The sequence below is a fragment of the Microcaecilia unicolor genome, chromosome 3 (assembly GCF_901765095.1).
Source record: "Microcaecilia unicolor chromosome 3, aMicUni1.1, whole genome shotgun sequence".
In the NCBI taxonomy this organism is placed as follows: domain Eukaryota; kingdom Metazoa; phylum Chordata; class Amphibia; order Gymnophiona; family Siphonopidae; genus Microcaecilia; species Microcaecilia unicolor.
Genome location: NC_044033.1, coordinates 351,367,039 through 351,389,942, shown reverse-complemented (window position 1 = coordinate 351,389,942; position 22,904 = coordinate 351,367,039). Strand labels below are relative to the sequence as shown.

Sequence of the window (22,904 nt, the reverse complement as noted above, 5' to 3'; positions counted from 1 at the left end):
CAGAGGGGTAATGCTGAATACAAGGGTGGGGTATGGGGACAAAGAGGGCAGGGGCTGAAAATGAGGGAAGAGATAGGGGAATATAGATAGAAAGCAGATGTTAGAACATTTAGGGACACAAATGGAATGATGATGGCCATGGAGAGATAAATGGCAAACGGACTGCAGTCACTGGAAAGAGCAGAAGATAGATGGAACTCAAAGGTAGGGGCAGGGGTGGGTGGGGGAAAACAGCAGAAGATGAATGGGACTTCGATGGGGCTAGGGGAATAGAGCAGAAGATATCTGTGACTTTATGATTGAGTGGGAGAGCGGGGGGGGGGGGGGGGGGGGGGAGGGGAGACAGATCAAGAAAGGAAATGGGACTTGATATACTGCCTTTCTGTGGTTTTTGCAACTACATTCAAAGTGGTTTACATAGTATACTTATTTGTACCTGGGGCAGTGGAGGGTTGACTTGCCCAGAGTCACAAGGAGCTGCAGTGGGAATCGAACCTAGTTCCCCAGGATCAAAGTCCGCTGCACTAACCACTAGGCTACTCCTTCACGAAAGGATAACAAAAGGAAAGGGGAGGGTGGAGAGGGAATTTTGAGGGATAATGAAGACCAGGTAGGTATCAACATTGAAAAGGGATGGGGGTACTAGGGAGAGGTATGAGAGAAAGGAGATAGGTCTCTAAATTGGTTGAGTGAGAAACATAGAAACACACAAAAATGTAGGCAGATAAAAAACCATATGGTCTATCCAGCAGAGCTGCTAGAACTTCCCTAAGTTCCTTCAGTACCCTCGGATGTTTGCCATCCAACCACATTGCTTTGTCCATGAGAAGAAATGGAAAAACCAACCTGGAAAATAATTTATGCGTCCAACACAAAAAGCAGAACAGACTGGGATTGACTCAGAAAAATAAAATGACCATACAACAAAGGTCGAAAAGAGAAATATAATTTAATACTTTTTAAAGGATTGTTATGTGTCTGCTTTGGGGAATGAGAAAAACAGCCAGAAGAACCAACTAGTGGCTGATAAGAAAATAATTTATTTGAGACACAGTCTTTATTAATGAGGTGTGTTTTATATGTTGTCCTATTTTTTTCTTTTACACAAAGGTTTTTACTTCAGTTATGGAGTGCACACTGGCCTCGCTCAGTGTAGGCAATCATTAATTTCCTTTCTCAAGGTGTGTCATTTGTTTCTATTACAAAGATTGAATGCATCCCTGATGCAGGCAGTCCAGCTGCTAAAACATGTTGGGCTGTGACTAAAACAGCTATGCGATAGGAAAATATATAAAACATACCTCATCAATAATTGCCTCTCAAATAAATTATTTTCTTATCAACCACTAGTTGATTCTTCTGGATGCTTTTTTTCTGATTTCTGTACTTTTGTTGTGGTTTGGCTTTGCCTCTTTTAGATGCTTTGGGAAATGTACATTTTTGTATATTTTTGCGTTTTGCAGAGTACAGGAAAAAATGCATTACTGTTTCTCTTTTACTAGTATTACTAGTATTGCACTGCTCAGAGAGTCTGGCTTTCTTGGACAGAAGGGGGGGGGGTCTCTCCATTTGAGTTTTTATGGTCTTCTATTTTGTATCTTGTTAGGGTCTGCTCATGTTCTGCATGTATGACTGAAGTGAAGGATTCTATTAGTATGTAGTGTCTATGTAGGAATCTCCAGCTTGCTCTAGATTCCCAGTAGTAGATATTTTGATGCTCTAGAGCTCAGTGTAATATTTATATCATGGCCTTTTCATAGGTGGATTAGGGCTATTATGGTTTGGTACGTTTGCTATATAGGTTTTGAATGTCTTTTTGCAGGGTTTTGTGTTATTTTGCAAAGTGTCTGGCCCTATTTAAAAGCAAACTTTTGGCATCCAAAATAAAAATGCTCAGGACTAGTGGTCTCCACACAAACAAAACCTGCATGCTTGAATCAAAGTGTTTGGCAGTGGAAGGACCGTGTGCTGTTCCCTGAGGTGATAATCACAATCTGAATATTTTTTGTGTGGCGAGTTGTAAGGGGGGATAACTCCATTGTTGGGTAAAATGGAGTTTGTGATACAGAACTGGAGGTTCAGGGTTTATATTGAGATTCTGTCCAATCTTGTACAGAATCCAGACTTCACTCCACACAGAAGAATTTGTTGAATGATGCTATCAGTTATAATGGTGATTTTACCTAGTAGCTAAAACTAACTGGAAGGGGAGGGGTTTTATGCATAGGCAGCCATGGTATCTTATATTGCTAATTTTGAAAAAAAAAAAAGGGGAGGAGGTGTGTGTGATTTTGTGGTGGGCATGATATATGTAAATGTCACTTTGGCCTGCCCCCCCCCCCCCCCCGTACCCAGCTTGCCCTTCTGTTGCCACTCCAAATATTTCTTTCTAGAGATGCCACTGAACATAACTTTAATGCCACTCTCTTTCTCTATGCGCATCCAAAACACATGGGGGCCTTGCCTTTGATGCCACATCTCTTCTTTGCACATCCAAAACTCATAAGGAGCCAAAATGCAGTGCGCTGAGTTCTAATTCCATAATGACATCTGGGTGCCAGACATAAGTGGTGCACGTAAATACAGCATTTTAGCACCTAACTTACAGTATTCTCTAAGATACATGTATAAATGTTGGACATGCCCATGCCCCCATCCACGTGTCTCTTCATGCACATGCCCCCTTGCATTTACAAGCTAACCGAGTTGCACACTAAAGTTATAGAATACTGCTTTATTGCCCAACTAGTATTTACATGTATAACCACTAAGTTCTAGTATTTTAAAACTTATGCACTCACTCGGTGCTTAAATGTAGGTGCCAAGCTATAGAACGAAGAGGCTCAACAGTATGTCATTTGTTGCTTTTCAAAATTGCTAAAAATCTATCCATTCCTTTCTCAGCATGTTACTACTACTATTACTACTTAGCATTTCTAGAGCGCTACTAGGGTTACGCAGCGCTGTACAGTTTAACAAAGAAGGACAGTCCCTGCTCGAAGGAGCTTACAATCTAAAGGACAAAATGTCAAGTTGGGCAGCCAGGATTTCCTGAATAGAGGTGTAGTGGTTAGGTGCCGAAGGCGACATTGAAGAGGTGGGCTTTGAGCAAGGATTTGAAGATGGGCAGGGAGGGGGCCTGGCGAATGGGTTCAGGGAGTTTATTCCAAGCATGGGGTGAGGCGAGGCAGAAAGGGCGGAGCCTGGAGTTGGCGATGGTGGAGAAGGGTACTGAGAGGAGGGATTTATCTTGACAGCGGAGGTTACCAAACACCATATCCACTCTTGCATCACCTCTCACTTAGACTACTCCTTGTGGGTATCCTGTGGGCATGATTTCTTTCCTTCACCTTCACTATGATAATGTAACCTTTTTCACCAAGTAATTACACTGATTCTCCATTTACTTCCGCATACAGTTCTGTCTTCTGTTTCTCACCTATAAATGCATTCACTCCTCACTACTTATTTACTCTTCTCTCTCCCTATACCCTTTTTTGTGAATTCCAGTCATTTGGCAAGTCACACTTTCTTGAGTCTTATTGCCCTTCATTGCTAACTCCACTCTTTGCTCATTCAACTTCGCTGCACTCTTTGCCTGGAACAGACTTCAGAATCAGCGCATGATGCTCCCTCGCTGGCCATATTCAAATCCAGACTAAAAGCTCACCTTTTAGAAATTGTTTTCCTTGACCACTTTTCTATAATACATTCTCCTAGACATTGTGAAGCAGGAACTGCCTCTCTTATGTGGGTCTGTACAGTGATGCATATGCCTCATAGTACTTTAAAAATAACGCGTAGTAGTAGTCATAGTAGCAGCAGAAATATTTTTACAGCACTATTGCATCCATCACTGTAATACTGACTAGAATCTGTTATCAATTCCAGTGTCAAAGAACACGAAAGCAGACAAATGTACCATGACCATATCATGCTATTTGGGGAAGGGCCTTATGTTTCTATCAATTTCAGCAGATATGAATCTACTGTTTAACTATCCAGCTGTTTAAGGCAGTATGATAGAGACAGAAACTCCTGTTCCAAATTAGCTTGTATTTCCTTATAATTAGTGCTTCTGACTACAGGTTTTATCTGATAAACACAAAAAAGCACCCCCAGTGCAAAAAAAAGTAAAATAACACAAGATTTACCATACTGGGTCAGACCAAAGGTCCATCAAGTCCAGCATCCTGTTTGGTAAATCTAGGTCACAAGTACTTGGCAGGATGCTAAAAGATTTTCCCAAATCCACTTTAATAATGGTTATTTATTTTAATAATGGTTTATGGACATTTGCTACTGGAACTTGTTCAAACCTATTTTAAACTCAGCTACATGAACAGCTTTTACCACATCCTCCAGCAACAAATTCCAGAGATAAACACACACACACACACTTCTTCCAGTACTCTTCTGTCCTTCTTGCTTCCCTTGAATTTTCCACTTTGTTTGTGCCTTCACCACACGGACTCCTCAGCTGTACAAACGTATTAGATTCCACCGGAGAGAGAACTCAGCAATGGCGCCTACGCTGTAAACCAAGCACAGATTTTTTTATATTCTTAAATAACCTCTGATTATCTGCATAATTAAACATCTACATTTACAATCTATAAACACCTAAGAATAGAACCCCTACCTATAATTGTTCTGCAAATTTTACATAATGGGGCTCTTTTACTAAGGTGCGCTGAAATCTGGGCTTAGAGCATTCTAAAGTGGTACTTTCCCACACGCTAAGACCAGCTTTACCACAACACAATCTAAGGCTTTTTAAAAATAATTCTTTTTTAGGTCATGCGCTAATGTTCGCATTAGCACACCTTACCTGTAAAAAGTTAACATAGGTGCACTTAGCGCCTCCTAAATGTGTCTTGTATGGAGATCTCGTGAACCCTTAGGTCCAGCTGGAGGGATGAAGTGACGGTAGGCACCAGCCCTCCAAGGGACAGCCGAACAACCCCAAGTCTTCACCTGCAACGACCGCCGTTCCCCAAGGGTTGAGCCCCCAGGTGCGGGCGGCCAGCAGGACTTCCGGAACCGCAGGGGTTGGCGGACTGGCCGCAAATGACAAAGAGTCCAGGAGGACGGGCCAGGCTACTGACAGCGAGAGGACAGGACCCAACAGAAGTCAAGACAGGCAGCGAGCAGAGAGTAGTAGTCAGGTCCAACGCAAAGTCTCTAGGCCGGTGGCCAGCAAAAGCAGTAATCAGGTCCAAAGCAAAGGCTCTTAGGCAGGCGGCAGGCAAAAGCAGTAGTCGGGTCCAAAGCAAAGTCTCTAGGCAGGCAGCAGGCAAACGCACTAGTCGGGTCCAAAGCAAAGTCTCTAGGCAGGCGGTAGGCAAAAGCAGTAGTCAGGTCCAAAGCGAAGTTCAAATCGGGACAAGCAGAAGGTAGCGACAGGCAAGTCACTCAGACGCACAGGCAAGTCTACAGGAGTAGAAGCCGAAGCAAAGTTGAGGGGAAGCTCTGCTCCTTAAATACCCCTCCCATCCTGAATGCCAAGAATCAGCTGGCAGGGAAGTGGAAACAGCTGGCGAGATGGCGACAGATTGGCCAGCCGACAGAAGGCGGAACCACAAGGGCACTGGCCAATCTGGGTGCAGAGGGCTTGGCCAGAGTTCCCGGGCCCCGCGCCCGGAAGAGAACACCTCAACCTGGAGCGCCGGGCCGCCAAGATGGCTGACGCTCCCATGGTAGCCGACGGAGGGCAAGAGCGCCTTGCTGCCCCCGGAAGAAGCGCGACGCTAGAGCGCCGGCCCAGGCAACACGGCCGACGCTCTTTATCCCGAGGGCAAAGCCGAGGAGCGCGCAGGATGTGCAAGTGAGGGGCATGACAAAATGCTTTTGCATTAACTCTGCATTAGCAAGTTGGCACGTGGTAATCCAAATGCACTAGTTGGTTAGCACTTCCATGCCCATTCTCCGCCCATTATACCCCCTCACCCCCCCCCCCCCCAAAATAGTTACCATGTGGTTAGCGTACAGAAAAGGGAAAACATCACACAACACTTTAACGTATTTTGTGGTAGCCAGTTTTCCCCTGCATTAAGGGCCTAGCGCAGTTTAGTAAAAGGCCCAGTATTTGCTGGTAAGAAACAAAGTACTTAAAGTACTGGTTCTACAAGAGGTAAATTTGAAGATAACAAGACTGAAATGGTCTACTACTTGAGATAGTGGATGCCATCACTGTAACTGATTTTGGATATTCTTGGGACAGATATAGAGGGCTATTTATTTATTTATTTGATTTATTAATTGCCTTTATGAAAAGATTCATCCAATGTGGTTTACGGCAGATATAGCGCGAGATAAAACTTATAATTTTGTTAGCAACATAGCAATAGTAAAATGACCAAATAAAAGCATAAATACAATCAATGAAGTAAACTTGGAGATGGCAAATTGAATTTAGTAATAGGACTAACATGATACAGAAATATACATTCATTTTTATTAGTACTGTAAAACGGGCGTAGCCAGACCTCGGCGGGAGGGGGGGTCCAGATCCCGAGGTGGGGGGGCACAGTTTAGCCCGCCTCCCCCAGCCGCCGACCCTCCCCCCCGGCCACCAGGTACCTTTGCTGGCAAGGGTCCCCAACTCCCACCAGCCGAAGTCTTCTTCAGCACCTGTCGACTCCGGTGCCTTCACTGATGATCTATTTCTGACTCCTGACATCCTGCATGCATATCCTGTATTTAGCCCCGTGCCGGACATGCATGCAGGACGTTAAGAGTCAGAAACAAGCCTACCTAAACGGGCATAAGATGCTATATTGGTGGTACTACACCCCTCATCGGCTAGCCACAATGTATAAAAAGGGCTCTGGTAACTGTTGGGAGGCAATGTGAGATAAAAGGGGATATGTTTCACGTGTGGTGGGCCTGTAGACATGCTCAAAAGTTTTGGACCGAGGTGGTGGGTTTCCTGTGTGAAGTGACGAATCAGATATATCCCATGGGGGTGGAGAGCTGTCTGCTTCACTTTAAACCTCCAGGGATTAAAAAAATTACGCACAGCTTTGCCACTCAGCTTTTTGTGGCAGGCAAATTGGTCATTGCCTCAGCTTGGAGGAAGCCCACGATTCCGGGGGTACACACAGTCCGGGAAAGATTGGATAGAATACAACTGATGTCAAAACTTACAGCCATGAGAAACGGTCGAATCATACATTACCATAAAATATGGGATCCATATATTAAATGGAAAGCAACTACTGCAATATAAGACCTGTTGCACACCCAATATGACAGGGGGTGGGAGGGTTTAAAAGGAGGGGGACATGGTTAATCTAAGCAGAGGTGTATAACAGTTCAGCTGATGTTCGTAGATGATGTTTGAAATCTTTATGCTGTTTTTTGAAGCCATGTATCTGCAGAACTAATATATAGTTGTGTACTGTGTTTCCAAATGTTAAAACTATAAATAAATATTAAAAAAAAAAAAAAGAAACAAGCCTACCTGGCGCTGAAGAAGACTTCGGCTGGTGGACGTTGGGGACCCCCGTCAGCAAAGGTACCTGGCGGCGGCGGGTCAAAAGTAGAGGGGGCCAGGGCTTAATCTGTGGGGGCCCATGCCCCCGTGGCCCCACCTAGCTATGCCCCTGCTGTAAAACAATCATAACAGAAATAAGATAAATTTCATCAGAAGATAAAGGATATTATAATAAGCAGCACAAAAGAATATTTATCTACAATAACATAAATATGACTCAGTTTCAGCACAATACAAATAAAATATCTTAATAGACACACAAAACATTAAAATAACATATGACGCTCGTGCTGTTCATACAATCAAAGAAATATTTTAATGAGCAGTCGGGGCAAGTGTGGTTGAGACATATAGATAGGATAAGATGGATAGTATGAAGTAATTGGGCTAAACTGAAGGCAAATTATATGCACAGTTGAATAAGATATGAAGAACTGGTCTAATTTACAGGCTGTGCGGCAAGCTAGTCCAAATGTAGAAGTGAGTGAATAGTCAGTTGCCACATAAACTGCCATGATTCGCCTGTGACTTATTGATGTTACTGCTTGCAGTGTGTTTGTGTTTTACACAGTTGTTTGTTGAATCTATTTTTAGCTGTGTATGTTCATTTGTTACCCGCCTTGGATAAAGGCGGGTTATAAGTAATAAAAAAACAAACATTATAACATCAAAATTTCCGCTCATATGATGGCAAAGAATTAGTAGGACTATTGTTCTGTGAAGTACATTTGAAATCTCTAATTCAACAGTTTCTTTAAGAAAAAGGAAAAAAAGCCTCTGAAAGATGCCCAACCACCAACCCAAAGAAATGTTAGTAACAACATGGGTTGAGGAAGATCAAAGGGCTGTTTTATCTTAACTGGCTCCAAAAAGACCCCTTATTTCTTTAAATGTGGGTATAAAAATGCTGACTTCACAGAACTGACTTAAAGTGGATCACCAAAATAAGTGAAAAAAGAATTTTACTTAGCTCATTTTTCAAATAAAGCAGGCATCGTACAAGTGGTCAGTCCGTCATACCAACTTTGGCCACAGTTTCGCTATAAGCTGTCTCAAGGTGTGGAAGACCACTAATATCAGGCATGCTTAGCCTTATTGCAATGGGATTGCCCTAACAAGTCAGGGTGGAGAGCTAGCCCGATGGAGTTGAGGCCAGGGAGTAGCTGGAACCTGAAGATCAGAAAATCCGGAGACCTGGGAACCAGGAACAGCTGGAGGCCCAGAGCCAGATGACCTGGTTGGAACTGGCAGAGGACTCCGACTGGAACAAGGCTGAAGATTCCAAACTGTAACAAGGCTGAAGACACTGACTGGAACAAGGTGGAAACAAGGCTGAAGGCACAGACTGGGACAAGGCTGCAACTCACACTACACAAGGCTAGACAACCCGTTGCAAAAACATCATAGTAGAGTTCCATGAATCCTTATATTGGTCCCAGCAATATCATCATCAACAGGCGTCTCTGAAGATCTTCCCACCATGGGCCCTTTAAAAAGAGTCCCCGCACGCCTAGGAATACTGGAGTTGGCCGTTGAGGGAGTGACCCACGGCAGGCCCTACTATGCTGACAACCCGCCGCACCAAGAGGGCAGCAGGAAGTCCTGAGTGATGTCTCAGAGTCCGGCCCTGATGCCCACCAGCCGTAAGAGGTGAGCCGGGGTAACTGACTTTCCACCTCCCATACCTAGCTTGTCCCCCTTGTGCCACCCCAGATATTTCTGTCTAGAGATGCCACTGCTTCTATATTGCATACGCAACCAAATCCCGATTGTAGAAAGCCAGGCAATGTGTTCCCAAAGCTGAAATATTTATCTGTTTATTTGGATTTTATATATATATATACAGTGGGGGAAATAAGTATTTGATCCCTTGCTGATTTTGTAAGTTTGCCCACTGACAAAGACAAGAGCAGCCCATAATTGAAGGGTAGGTTATTGGTAACAGTGAGAGATAGCACATCACAAATTAAATCCGGAAAATCACATTGTGGAAAGTATATGAATTTATTTGCATTCTGCAGAGGGAAATAAGTATTTGATCCCTCTGGCAAACAAGACCTAATACTTGGTGGCAAAACCCTTGTTGGCAAGCACAGCGGTCAGACGTCTTCTGTAGTTGATGATGAGGTTTGCACACATGTCAGGAGGAATTTTGGTCCACTCCTCTTTGCAGATCATCTCTAAATCATTAAGAGTTCTGGGCTGTCGCTTGGCAACTCGCAGCTTCAGCTCCCTCCATAAGTTTTCAATGGGATTAAGGTCTGGTGACTGGCTAGGCCACTCCATGACCCTAATGTGCTTCTTCCTGAGCCACTCCTTTGTTGCCTTGGCTGTATGTTTTGGGTCATTGTCGTGCTGGAAGACCCAGCCACGACCCATTTTTAAGGCCCTGGCGGAGGGAAGGAGGTTGTCACTCAGAATTGTACGGTACATGGCCCCATCCATTCTCCCATTGATGCGGTGAAGTAGTCCTGTGCCCTTAGCAGAGAAACACCCCCAAAACATAACATTTCCACCTCCATGCTTGACAGTGGGGACGGTGTTCTTTGGGTCATAGGCAGCATTTCTCTTCCTCCAAACACGGCGAGTTGAGTTCATGCCAAAGAGCTCAATTTTTGTCTCATCTGACCACAGCACCTTCTCCCAATCACTCTTGGCATCATCCAGGTGTTCACTGGCAAACTTCAGACGGGCCATCACATGTGCCTTCCGGAGCAGGGGGACCTTGCGGGCACTGCAGGATTGCAATCCGTTATGTCGTAATGTGTTACCAATGGTTTTCGTGGTGACAGTGGTCCCAGCTGCCTTGAGATCATTGACAAGTTCCCCCCTTGTAGTTGTAGGCTGATTTCTAACCTTCCTCATGATCAAGGATACCCCACGAGGTGAGATTTTGCGTGGAGCCCCAGATCTTTGTCAATTGACAGTCATTTTGTACTTCTTCCATTTTCTTACTATGGCACCAACAGTTGTCTCCTTCTCGCCCAGCGTCTTACTGATGGTTTTGTAGCCCATTCCAGCCTTGTGCAGGTGTATGATCTTGTCCCTGACATCCTTAGACAGCTCCTTGCTCTTGGCCATTTTGTAGAGGTTAGAGTCTGACTGATTCACTGAGTCTGTGGACAGGTGTCTTTCATACAGGTGACCATTGCCGACAGCTGTCTGTCATGCAGGTAACGAGTTGATTTGGAGCATCTACCTGGTCTGTAGGGGCCAGATCTCTTACTGGTTGGTGGGGGATCAAATACTTATTTCCCTCTGCAGAATGCAAATAAATTCATATACTTTCCACAATGTGATTTTCCGGATTTAATTTGTGATGTGCTATCTCTCACTGTTACCAATAACCTACCCTTCAATTATGGGCTGCTCATGTCTTTGTCAGTGGGCAAACTTACAAAATCAGCAAGGGATCAAATACTTATTTCCCCCACTGTATATATATATTTTTTTTTTTGCATAAACATATAATAAGGGAGTATGGTGTGAGCATGTTTTGGGCAGGACTAGGGTGGGGCAAAAATATAAAATGTGCATTCCCCATTTCAGAAGGGGAATGTACATTTCTGTCTGCCAGCATCAATGTTAGGATTTACACCCACGTCTGTGGACATCTAGATTAGAGAAAATTGCTCTTTTTGTGCAGGGCTCCAGTGGAGGCATTAGAGGTAATAACCCCCAGAGTGTTTTTGATACTGGTAAAGAATATTGGGTTTTGTGACAGCTTCTGAAAATACAGACATACATGTTTCTAAAATGGCTGACATAGCCTGGGACATACATATGTAAGCTCTGAAAAGCCAACATATACATGTATATTATGACTCATACACATTTGTGTTGCCATGTTGATCTTGGTGATATTTTAGACATTGATGCTTTTGAAATGGATGCATATGTGTCCATTCCTGGTTGTATTTTAGAACAGTCTCTGCGTTGGCAGATTCTGTTCTAAAATACTAGCAGAACTTGAGATGTCCTGACCTGGATGTGTCAATTCTGATCTGTACATCCTTTCTAAAATCTCCCTCAAAGTTGGATGATGTGGAGGACAGTCTTAAAAGTTATATATGTGCAGTGGTTTATGCACAGAAGTAGAAGTATTTATTCAAGGGAAATGTGAGCTGGTCATCACACACACACCCCACCCCTTCTCCGTAACTCACAGGATTCTGTCTCAAACACTGGGGGGCTTTCTGCCTTCTCTTCTCCTTTCACAAAATGCTCATCAACACCAGGCTTCTTGTAATTAAGGGTTTTATTCATTGCCATTTAACCTACTCCTCATGGCTTATTTCTTCTTTAACATAAAACATTTCTTCAAGTCAAACATAACAAACAGGCACTTTACTCAGAGCCTGCTACTTAAACCCTTCTCAACTTAAGACAGTTCCTCAAACTCAAACAGTCAAACAAAAGAATTTACTTTCCTTCTCAGAGCTGTCACCTTTTCCAGAGAGAGCTTCCCCAGTGTTTCCATCTACCTCCAACAGCTTTCCACCACTCTCATAATAAAGCTGCCTGCAACCCTCTCACACCTGGTTCAATTTCCCAATCAACTGCTGGCTTCTCACTCTCCTGCCTAGAGTCCTCCCCCTGACTCTGATTCTCTTGCTGCTGCAGTGCATTCTGAACCTTGTAGTTCCCTGCACAGAAACCTCGGGCCTGTTCCTTTCACAGGGCCTGAGGTAAAGGGTAGGGAAACTTCTGCAGTTCAATATATTCAGTCTTAGTGGTCTGTGGCTGTAGGCCAAGCATAGTGTGCAACTACCAAGGTTGCCATACCCCAAACACAGCTGACGAGTCCTCGGTTTCCCCCCAAGGTTCAGGTCTGGCTCCAGCCGGACCTCAAAGCAAAACTTATTAAATTCAATCTGATAAATCAAATGGCTTACCTCAGCCAGATCGCGATTATGGAACAGTACCATCCATGTCATATGCTGGGGATTCAAATCTTCTTTCCCTAGGCCTCCTTATCCTCAGCCTGGCTCTGTGTTCTATATGGGCTCCGCCCCTCCCAGCTCACCTTCTCCTTGGGCAAGTCCTTTGCTCTTAGGGCGGGTCTTTTGCTCTTAAGGTGGCCCAGGTTATCAGTGGGACTTTTCTTAAGGGAGAGCGGCAGTGTTCTGTAGATCCCCTCACAGTGTGCATTTACTATGCATATAAAGTTACATACGTGCAGCCTTTACACATGTAACTTTACCAAAGATGAATGAAGGGATTCCTGGGGAAGTGTTTTCATGTATGCATGTGTAGATCTTTTGAAAATATGCCCAAATACATGTAAATTAGCCAAGAAACTGTGTACACACAAAAAATTAGTTGTAAATGTAAAACCCATTATAAAATTACTCCCAACTGTGCTTTGCTGTTGAAAATATATCAAATGTATGGTACGATAACTAACACAAAAAATGGTGAATCACTTAGCAATCAGAGGTAAGTTTATAATTGCATTCCATCATAAAGAATGCCCAGATTCTTTTCCCTCTGTGGATACTGGTGAGTTTTCAAAACAAAAGTATGTGCATAGTTTTGTTTTGAAAATTACCCGAAGAAATTTAAAGTCTGCATGTAAAGCCGGGGCTGCCGAGAGACACGGCCGGGCCCGGGGCCATGCGTGTGCACCTCCCCCCCCCCCCCCCTGGGCTGCCACACCACACCTGCACCTCCCCCCCCCCCCCCCCCCCCCCCCCCCCCCCCCCCCGGGCTGCCACACCACACCCCACACTTGGGCTGCCGCCGCCGCCCCTGCTCCTTTCTGTCTTCTCCCTCGCTCTGTCCTCTCCTGCGCTACTCTAGTCCATGCTGGGAGTCAGGACCTGGATGATTGCATTAACATGATATCGCGTTAATGCAGTCGTCCGGGTCCTGGGCGGTACACAGGAGAGGACAGACCCCCGGAAGCAGGCAAGAAGAAGCTTGGTGCCAGGCCCGGGGAATTCCCCCCCCCCCCCCCCCCCCCCCCCCCACTCATTGGCCCTGTGTAGTTTTACATGCAAAAAAGGCCTTATATAAATGATATGGTGGCATACACATGCATAAGTATACATGGTAATAAAAGAGCTTATACACACAATATAGTGAGTCGCACGTCCAGGTTGCTTGCCTTCCCCACTTGTATTTATCTTGTCCCTTGAGCCATTAGTGTGAATCTTGATACATAATACTAGAATATATGGAGTGCAGTTGGGGGAGGGGGGGAGCTGCCGAGATCAAAGTCCCTGCATTTGCCGATGATCTTAATTTAGTTTTAAGTGAACCTCTGACCACTTTACTGAATGCTTTGGAAGAAATCGCTTCCTATGGTGTGATTTTTGGTTTTAAACTGAACAGCAAAATCATTAAAGACACAAAGAAAAAATCGAACGACCTTACCAATTATCGCCCACTTGCATCCATCCCACTAGTAGTAAAATTGATGGAGAGCATGGTGTCCAAACAACTAATGGAATATATGGCTACGTTCTCATTATTACATAAATCACAGTCAGGATTCCGCCCCTCCCATAGTACGGAAACTGTACTTGTCACTCTTCTAGCTAAATTCAAACATGAAATTGCCATAGGTAAAAGTATATTCCTCCTCCAATTTGACATGTCAAGCGCATTCGACATGATAAACCTCAGTATACTTTTAGGTTTACTTGAACACCTCAGGATTGGAGGTAATATACTTAATTGGATCAAGGGTTTCTTAACCACCAGAACATACCAAGTTAAATCAAAAACAAACATTTCATGACCGTGGATTGCACATTGTGGAGTACCTCAAGGTTCCCCATTATCACCAATACTCTTCAATATAATGATGTCCCCTTTGGCCAACTTCTTATCCATTCAAAGACTTCACTCGTTCATTTATGCAGACGATCTCACAATTTATATCCCCTTCAGACATGACCTTTCTGAAATCTCCAGTGAAATCACGCGCTGTCTGAATATCATGGATTCTTGGGCTAACTCATTCTATGTGGAAACTTAAACGTATAAGACCTTACTTCCCGAGAGAAATATTCCGTAACTTGATACAATCAGTGGTTCTGAGCAACGCAGATTACTGCAATCGATTATATGCGGGATGTAAAGTACAGCTTATGATGAAACTCCAGACAGCCCAAAACACAGCTGCTAGGCTGATATTCGATAAAACACGATTTGATAGCGCTAAACCTCTCTGATTAAAACTGCACTGGCTCCCAATCAAGGAACGCATTACCTTCAAAATCTGCTCTTTGGTCCACAAGATTGTCTATGGTGATGCTCCAGGATATATGATTGACTTGATAGATCTTCCAACCAGAAACAGAACCAGAGCATCACATACTTATTTAAACCTCCACTATCCAAACTGCATTGGACTCAGATACAAATCAACCTATGCATCCAATTTTTCTTACTTAAGTACACAAATGTGGAATGCACTACCAAAGAGTATGAAAGCGATTCACGGCCATCAAAACTTCAGGTGATCATTAAAGACCTATCTGTTTTGCAAGGCCTACCCTACCGGCCCTACTTAAATGCCTCAACCCTGCAATGCATCAATACCTTACATCGCATTGGACATTATATATTCCTTTATTTCCTTGTCCCTTTTTGTACCTGTTTACTCTAACCTTACCTAACCCTTATTTTAAATTGTATTTGTTTAACATCTACCGGACTTGGCGATCACCTTTACGGTATTATGTAAGCCACATTGAGCCTGCTAATGGGTGGGAAAATGTGGGATATAAATGTTACAAATAAATTACAAGATGTTGTCTGTGTGAGTTGGGAAGGAGACTTCCGTATTACTTGGGCAGCAGATTGCATCAAGTGTTTAGGCTTTACACATCCTAGCAAATTTAAATATATTATATACATTAAATATAAAACCCTTGATAATGTTTACACAAGCCAAGCTGAAATTTTGAGGTACTTATTATGCTTTGTCTGTAATGGGTAGGGTAGGCCTTTATAGCATGCTTCTGATCCTTGAGTGGCTTTACACATTCCAGATGCTCTCAATTACCCTTACTCCTTGTGACAAGAAACTTTTGCGCAGGGGCTTTTAGATATACGGTGATTTAACCTACCTTGTCACATGAGACACTTATGTGATTGGTTTAAAAATTGAGAAAACTTCTCTATTCCTAACTTAGAAACACTACCTGGGTACCTCAGTCCACTTTACCTACAACTTGCATATGGCAGCACGCAAGGTTGATAAAGTGATAAAGTGAAACACATACTGTTCCGCCTCCTGAGAATGGCTTGGAGGGGTTTGTGCACACTTTTCAAATATTTTCCAACTGTTACTCCATTATTGCCAATTCATGGGAATTTGGATTTTCCCCTGGGTATAGACACTCCGACCTTTCATACCTGGCAATCTAAAGACATAAAATACCTCTTTCATGTTTTTAACAAAGATGGTAGAATCCACAGTTTTGAAGACCTGATGAGGATCTATAGTCTTGATAAGAGGGACTATTTTGCATACCTGCAACTATGATACTATAGTGCTTATTTGCAAAGCTCGATTCCTGTTTTGGATGTCTGAAAACTGGCATGTTGCTTGGACATCCAAATCCCAATTTTATACAAAGGCAGGATATGGACGTCCAACGCTTCAGAACATCTATATAGGGGTTGTGGTATGGACATGTTTTGGGTGGGATTAGGGAGGGTAACGTCCAATGGTGATTACGAAAGGGGAGGGGATGTCCATGTCTAAAAAGGACATCTCTATTTAGACCTGCTACAGTCATGTCCAGGTTACAGAAAGGTTCTCTGATTAAGCAGCTGTTCACTGGAAGAATTAAGGCATGACACCTCCTTAATTCCCCAGTGGTTGCTGGGGAATTAAGGCTGTAATCCTGTTTGAAAATATATGTGAGATGGACGTCCATTTGTGATGTTCTGAGTTGGACATCCTTTCAAAAATGCCATTCCACATATATGGACTTAATTCTTGTAGGTGTATATCATAAAGGCCATGAAAAGGTGCAAACCATACATATTTCTAATTATAAGCTATTTTGCTCTTCTTGAGCTGGGAGCAGATCTGGAATTGCAAGGCTGTAGAAATTTGTAGTTTGACACAGTGGCGTACCAAGGGGGGGGGGGGTGGTGGGGGCGGTCCGCCCCGGGTGCATGCTGCTGGGGGGTGCCGTGGCGCGCCCCTGTCAGCTGAGTTCGCTAACTTCACTGCAGCTCCCTCTGTCCCGGAACAGGTTACTTCCTGTTCCGGCCGGGGCAGAGGGAGCTGCAGCGAAGTTAGCGAACTCAGCTGACAGGCGCGCGCCGTGGCACCCCCCCCCCCCAGCGGCGTGCACCCGGGGGGGGGGTGTCATTTCGCCGGGAGGGGGGGGGGCGCTGCACCGGCGATCCGCCCCGGGTGTCATGCTAGCTAGGATCGCCACTGGTTTGACATTTTGGCCTGTGCTAACTTGTGATAAGTTGCTGGTCAGCAACTAAGAGCTAGAGACTCCTATGACTAAGGACGCCTGTTATATCCAGATAAACAATCAGAAGGAGAAGTGAGTGGGTGTGGGTAAAACTATATCCCTAGCAAGAGGGTGGAGGGAGATAGTATGATGACTGTGCATACCAAGGACAAAGATCAACCTATATCAAATGAAAACTTATGCTTTTGTGCATGACAGGCCCTAACTGCCAATATAATAAGGGAATAAATGGTAGTATTTGATGGAACATGTTGGAACATGATACGCCATAACAGGAAACAGAATGTTCTGGAAAGATGCATATTCATTAGGTAGGAAGGGTAATTATAATTAAGATAATGAAGAAAGGAAGAAAAAAGTATTTAAGAGGAAACAGAACTGAGGATGGCGATATTGACAGCTCCCAGGGAAAACTCTTTTTATTTGCTACATATTATACTGTATTGGGAGTTTATTTGTTACTATTTCAATAATTACTGATTGGCTTCTTTGACAAGTTGAATAAACATTTATTATGTCTAATACTTATTCAGTAGCCAGAGTTTTTCTTGCCTGTAATTCTGCCTGGGGGAGTAAAGACTTACTCCTTCAGAAGGTTACGTCTGTCCCAGAGGCAAAACAGAATGTGATCATAGGTTAGTGGAGGCAGTATCACAGAAGCTCACAGGTGCACTTACTCTAGAATCACACAATGAGGTCAATTTGTGGTTTTGCTGTTGGGTTTGTTTTTGCGCAGTCTGGTCCCAGAAATTAACTATGATAAGCTTACTGCCAAATAGAGTCTTGAACTGCAATGTGAAGTGACTGGCTTTCATCTTAAGTCAAGCTTGAAAGAGATGCAGGTTGTAATCCCTGATTTTTTGTTATGGGACACGCACTATAAATTTCTGAGTCCACGTTTTACCACACGGGGCATATAGGGCCTCTCTGCAGACATATAATACCTGCCCAAAATTCCAGCAAGCTGTATATTGTTATATCTCTGCTTTTTGGAAAACTACTGAACTCATGGGCAAACGCATTCCAACAAAAATTCAATACAGAAAAAATACAATAGTCTCATCATCTCATCCCAATACAACACATACAAACCCACAAACATTAACACCCCAGGATACACCCTCCTTATCTCAGACAGCCTGAAAATTCTCGGAGTAACAATCGACCGAAACCTCTCACTAGAGACCCAAGCTAAAGTTTCTCACAATGTGGAAACTAAAACGTGTGAAACCATTCTTCCCGAGGGAAATATTTCGCAACCTGGTACAGTCAATGGTACTAAGCTACACACACTATTTAAACGGAATCTATGCGGGATGCAAAGAACAAATTATAAAGAAACTTCAGACTGCCCAAAACACAGCAGCAAGGCTTATATTTGGAAAAATGCATTTTGACAGCGCCAAACCACTCCGAGAAAAACTGCACTGGCTTCCAATTAAGGAACATATCACTTTCAAAATCTGCACAACAGTTCATAAAATCATTTACAGCGAGGCACCGGGATACATGACAGACCTCATCGACCTGCCACTCAGAAACACCATAAAATTAGCACGATCATACCTAAACCTCCAGTACCCAAGCAGCAAAGGACTCAAATACAAATCCACTTATGCATCCAGCTTTTCCTACCTGAGCGCACAACTGTGGAACGCACTACCAAAAGCAGTAAAAACTACACTTGACCACTTGAACTTTCAGAAAGCACTAAAATCAGATCTGTTCAGAAGGGCATACCCCACTGACCCAACATAAAAAACCTGGACATTTGCGACACAACGTAACCAAAGACCAAAATGGACTTCTCTTAACTCTTCCTCTCCCTCTCTAAGTTCTTCCCAATTGTCTTTACCATACGTGTACCTCATTCTACCACAATGTCACCTTGATATTGTTGACACCTTGTATTTGTTCACACCGGAATCGGTTAATGCCATTTACGGTACTATGTAAGCCACATTGAGCCTGCAAAGAGGTGGGAAAATGTAGAATATAAATGCAACAAATAATAATAATAATAAATAATATTATTTGTAAAATGAAAGGCATTGGGGGTTTCCTTCGCAGAGCTACCTTAGTGGCCTGAAAATGTATTTTCTCCAGAATTGGCTTTTACCGAAGGCCCCTTCTCTTTCTCAGTGGAGATCTCAGTTTATACATCTTTTTACCATGGAATGAATTACTGTCAAAGAGACAGCATAAAATGGGATTGATTCCAAAGTATTTGGGAACCATTTTGTAACACATTGACCCCAGTGGCCCATAGTAGATTTTTATTGAATAAGAAGTTACAGTTTCTCACTTTCCCAAAATTTACTTGTTTGAGCAGAGGGGGAGCAGGGGACTTCTTCATAGAGGGATTTAAGGTTCTTTTGTATTTATTGTATAGACTGTCAATACTTATAAGCAACATTGTTTTGAAGTGAATTGTCATATCTTTTGCTTGGAGTATCAATTCTCATTTGTATGTTTTTCAACTGCTTTGAAAACTTAATAGATTTGAACATACTTATACACACCCTACATATAGGCATTCCCAGGGGCGGTTTGGACAGAGTAGGAGTGGAGTTGCAATGTACACAAGTGTTTTATAAAATATGTGAATACATGCACTCATGTATATCAGGTGTAAATGTACATAAGTAATGCCATACTAGGAAAAGACCAAAGGTCCATCAAGCCCAGCATCCTGTCCCCGACAGCAGCCAATCCAGGTCAAGGGCACTTGGCAGCTTCCCAAACATACAAACATTCTATACAGGTTATTCCCGAAATTGTGGATTTTTCCCAAGCCCATTTAGTAGCAGTCTATACTTGTCCTTTAGGAAACTGTCCAAATCCTTTTTAAACTCTGCCAAGCTAACCGCCTTCACCACGTTCTCCGGCAACAAATTCCAGAGTTTAATTTCGCGTTGGGTGAAGAAACATTTTCTCCTATTTGTTTTAAATGTACTACACTGTAGTTTCATCGCATGCCCCCTAGTCCTATTATTTTTGGAAAGCGTAAACAGACGCTTCACATCCACCTGTTCCACTGCACTCATTATTTTATATACCTCTATCATGTCTCCCCTCAGCCGTCTCTTCTCCAAGCTGAAAAGCCCTAGCCTCCTTAGTCTTTCTTCATAGGGAAGTCGTCCCATCCCCTCTATCATTTTTGTCGCCCTTCGCTGCACCTTTTCCAATTCCACTATATCTTTCTTGAGATGCCGCGACCAGAATTGGACACAATACTAAAGGTGCGGTCACACCATGGAACGATACAACGGCATTATAACATCCTCACACCTGTTTTCTATACCTTTCCTAATAATACCCAACATTCTATTCGCTTTCCTAGCCGCAGCAGCACACTAAGCAGAAGGTTTCAGTGTATTATCAACGACGACACCCAGATCCATTTCTTGGTCCGTAATTCCTAACGAGGAACCTTGCATGACGTAACTATAATATTAGTTCTTTTTTCCCACATGCATCACCTTACACTTGCTCACATTAAACGCCAAAGAGAAAAGGGAAAGCCAAGGGACCTCCTCTTCCTAGGGTAGTGTAAAGTGGATCCTCTTTTCTCAGCGGTTGCAGCTCTCCACAGCCTGAAGAACACCTTCCAGTACTGCTCCTTTTCCCCTCAGAAACAATGACATTTTTTATGGCCTAGGAGGGGCTTCCCTCCTTCCCTCGGTTGTGGCACCAAAACACAAAACAAAGCACAGTTATCATTCACCTTTTTCAAGCCGGTTAATTGCCCAGTCCAGGCTTCCACAGCTGCTTCCTCTCCCTCCCTCCTGGGGAAGAGTAGCAGCAAATAATAAAAGAGAAAAAAAAACCCGGTTCAGTGTAGCGGGGTTTTCCAAAACACAGTTCACTTTTAGCCAAGCCTTACTCCTCTGCTCAGTTTAGCCAGGCTTTCAAAATACAATTCAGTTCTAGCCAAGCTTTCCAAAACACAGCTCAATTTAGCCAGGCTTTCAAAAACACAGTTCAGTTCTAGCCAAGCTTTCCAAAACACAGCTCAATTTAGCCAGGCTTTCAAAAACACAGTTCAGTTCTAGCCCAGCTTTCAAAACACAGCTCAATTTAGCCAGGCTTTCAAAACACACAGTTCAGTTCTAGCCAAGCTTTCCAAAACACAGCTCAATTTAGCCAGGCTTTCAAAAACACAGTTCAGTTCTAGCCAAGCTTTCCAAAACACAGCTCAATTTAGCCAGGCTTTCAAAAACACAGTTCAGTTCTAGCCCAGCTTTCAAAACACAGCTCAATTTAGCCAGGCTTTCAAAACACACAGTAATGGCTTTGCGCGGGCTCAAAGCCTAGGGTCCCACCCTCTTGGTCAGTCATACTCCTACCTGACCTCCTCCCGCTTGACCCGGCTTGGCCCCGCTACTTCCTTGGCTTTCGCTGAGCCAGAGCCGAAAAGTCCATCGGCTCTTCCAGGGTGCTCTCCGGTTCAGTCAACTCCATAGGGCAAGGCTCACTCTCTGCCCCTCTCTCCTCAGGAGCCCAATCCATATTCTCCTCGCCCCGCCCTTCTCCCAGCTGCTCACCCTTTCTTTCATTAAAGCTCTTTGGTGGCTCTTCTTTCTCCACCCACCTGTTCCACCACCTCTTCCACCAGGTTGGAGAATCAGCCTTATTCCTTCCCCTGCGGCCCTCCTCTGGAGACTCCTGGGAATGCACATAGTTTCTCTTATCCCCGGTCTCCCTTGGGGCATGCTGGGAGTTGTAGTTCTTTATTTCTAGTTTTTTCCTGGGGAATGCCTGCCTATAACGGGGGTATTCTGGCCTATCCCAGGGTTCCTTTGGGGCCTGTCCTACATACTCTTTACATACCCCCCCCCTTAAATTTCCACCCCCGCATTCTTTTTCCTCCTCCTCCTCCACCCGGGACAGAGCATCAACATTTCCTAAACATCGCCCGGGACGATGCTCCACAGCATATTGGAAAGGCTGCAATGCTAAGTACCATCGCATTAGTCTCCCATTATTATTCTTCATTACATTCAACCATTTTAGGGGAGCATGGTCCGTCACCAACTTAAATTTTCTCCCTTCTAAATAGACACTACACTCCTGCACTGCCCATCGTATGGCTAAACACTCCTTTTCTATGGTGGAGTAATGTTCCTCATGAGGCAGGAGCTTCCGGCTTAAATAAAGCACCGGGTGTTCCTCCCCTTCATGCTCTTGGGACAGCACTGCGCCTAACCCCCTCCCCGAAGCATCTGTTTGAAGGACAAAGGGCTTTTCAAAATCAACTGCTTTCAGCACAGGTTCCTGGCACAGGGCCCTCTGCATCTGTTCAAATGCCCTCAACTCCTCCCCTCCCCACCTCAAGTGGTCCGGATTCTTCCCTCTCAGCATGTCAGTCAAGGGAGTGGCCATTGCGGAAAAATGAGGGATGAACCGGCGGTAATACCCTACCATCCCCAGGAATCTACGCAATTGTTTCTTGGTGTTTGGTCTGGGAAACTCTTGGATGCTTTTAACCTTATTCAATAAGGGCCGGACCTCTCCCCTTCCCACATTATACCCTAAATACTTCACCCTGTACTGCGCAAAATAACATTTTTTTGGGTTCAGGGTGAGACCTGCCTCCCTAAAAGCCTGCAGCACTGCCTCTACCTGGTTTAAATGGGTGTTCCAGTCTCCACTATGTATTACCACATCATCCATATATGCGGCGGCATATGCCTGATGAGGTCGGAGAACCCTGTCCAGCAACCTCTGGCAACTTGCAGCAGCTGAATTAAGGCCAAAGGGCAATCTTTTGAACTGGTACAGGCCTATGGGTGTACTAAAGGCGGTCTTAGCTTGTGCCCCTGCCGTAAGGGGAATCTGCCAGTACCCTTTTGTCAAGTCCAGGGTGGTGAGATATTGTGCAGATCCTAGCCTGTCCACCAGCTCCTCAATATAGGGCATAGGATATGCATCTGCTTGAGAAATATTAT

The 22,904-nt window shown here is 44.0% G+C and overlaps 1 protein-coding gene across 1 annotated transcript in view; it reads left to right on the top strand.

Annotated features, from left to right (window-relative positions):
- AIG1 (androgen induced 1) overlaps positions 1 to 22,904 on the top strand; it is a 241,340-nt gene that overhangs the window by 134,534 nt on the left and 83,902 nt on the right. The gene's annotated exons all lie outside the window — the stretch shown is intronic.